The sequence below is a fragment of the Choristoneura fumiferana genome, chromosome 14, assembly GCF_025370935.1.
Source record: "Choristoneura fumiferana chromosome 14, NRCan_CFum_1, whole genome shotgun sequence".
Lineage (NCBI taxonomy): Eukaryota > Metazoa > Arthropoda > Insecta > Lepidoptera > Tortricidae > Choristoneura > Choristoneura fumiferana.
In genome coordinates this window covers 5,549,766-5,551,793 of record NC_133485.1, presented here as the reverse complement: position 1 = coordinate 5,551,793, position 2,028 = coordinate 5,549,766, and positions in this window count along the sequence as shown.

Below are 2,028 nucleotides of genomic sequence, written 5' to 3'. Positions count from 1 at the left end.
AAGGATTAGCGAGCAAGATGGTGGTAGCAATCCGGGCGGACCTTGCATAAGGTCCTACCACCTGCAAATCTGGACTGGAATTGGAAAAATTAACTCATTTAAAAGCCTATCAACCTTTTTTTCAACTTTTATTTATGTATCTACAAGCGTGAAGAATAAATTACGTGTTCAACGATTTTCGATACGAGAAGAAGCAGTCGCTGTGTTCAAACAGCACGTTTTGAAGATACTAAAGTCGACCTGGAAAAAGTGCTATAAAAGTTGGTTTCAACGAATGAAAAAGTGAAAGATCATTACGGAGAGTATTTTGAAAAACAATGAAACCATATTTATTTACATACGTATCATTGTTTTTATTCGGGATTCATATAACAGCCATGTGTTTGTGTGGTAGCCGTTTTTGCAAGGGTCCCTCTTTACGTTAACCGTTTGCATTCTACTAAGATATTATACAGGCTTAGTCGGCAACGGATGCCCGCTTAAGACGTATAAAACCACAAACTGACTTGTTTTTTGTGAATTCCACGCGACGTGGAAGGCACAAATTTATATTCTCGTGGACAGAGTCACAAAAAAAATACAAAGTAAGACAAGTTTTTTTTAGTATTTTCTTTAAAGATAGGGGGCAAAGGCGGTTCACCTGATGGAAAGCAATCACCGCCGCCCATGGTTATCCATAACTTAAGCCGAGTTGCTGATGTGGTGCCTTTGAGAAATATAGGCTCGTTTTTTAAAGATCCCCAAGTTGTATCGGTCCGGTACTCGCGCTGCAAGCTGATTCCAAATTGTCACAGTGCATGGCAAAATGACTGAGACTGCCAGCTATTAAGGTGGTGAGGGTTAAAAAAGGCGGTTAGTTGCGATGCAGAAACTACCTAATGCCTAATTTTTCACCAGAAATCGGAAATTCGTCCAAGAACTAAAGCTTATAACTCATAGCAACATGGACAAAAACTAGTGGATACAAAGAGCGAGCTGTCGTTCATTGTGGCGTTCTAATGCTAACGGGGAAGCTTTTTTTTCAACAGTGGACGTATTGCGCCTGATGATGATAAGTTTTTAACAACATTTATGTTACACAATATTAGGGAAATTATTTAAGTTATTTGAATCTGTTGGCTAAATATGCAACATTTAAAGCGACACTACAAAAAAAAAAACTAAAAAACACCGAGAAACAATTTTTTGCTATTTGAATTTTGAACAAATGTTCATTAGTCGTATTAAGCATAGGTACGTTTTTAAAAAGTACTATTGTAATTTTAAACAGTATGTCGGTTTTTTCCTCGCATTCAAAGTGAAAAGTTTTGTTTAACGCGAGACTAAACCACCATGTCACTCGTACTATAGCCACCCTCGCTCTTGTTTTAGTCCTTGTTAAACAATCTACTATTTGCTGTTATTCGTGGACATAAATAGTTTTTTGATCGGCTTACCGATTCCGCGTCGATAGGTGTGGGGAGGCCAATCCACGTCCAGTGCCTCTAGTGTGGCGTTTCCACAATTCATTCGTTTACTATTCGAAGACGTAAATCGAGCGTTCGATCGTCGAAACGTAGCCGCCACATGTCCACGGTGCGGCGTCGTCACCCGTTTTAGTTACGATACGCGGACGAAATAGTTTACGTAGCAAACCTACACTCACAAAAGTTGTTGCGCAAACTTTCCGCTAGAGGCGCTGTCCGTGTTTCCATACAAATTGAGATTTTAACGCGAACGCGATCGAGACGTACTTTGTGAACGGGGAAATACACTAAGCGTACTGTTGATTCTGGAATTGTAAACGTGGAAGTAAGTTACGTGCTGGGCAAAGACCTCTCCTTTTCTCCGCCGCTCTTCCCTACCTTCACTTTTTTTTGTATTTATATGAGGGCTTGTAGAAGATAGGGGCGTGCATTATGAACGACTGTACAAGGTCTTACAACTTGCGAGATTTGTTAAAAAAATCATAATTGCCGAAGCCGTGGCGCTTTATCATTTTTTACAATTTAAACTTCTGCTCCAGTGAAATCAAGTGGTAATCAGGAA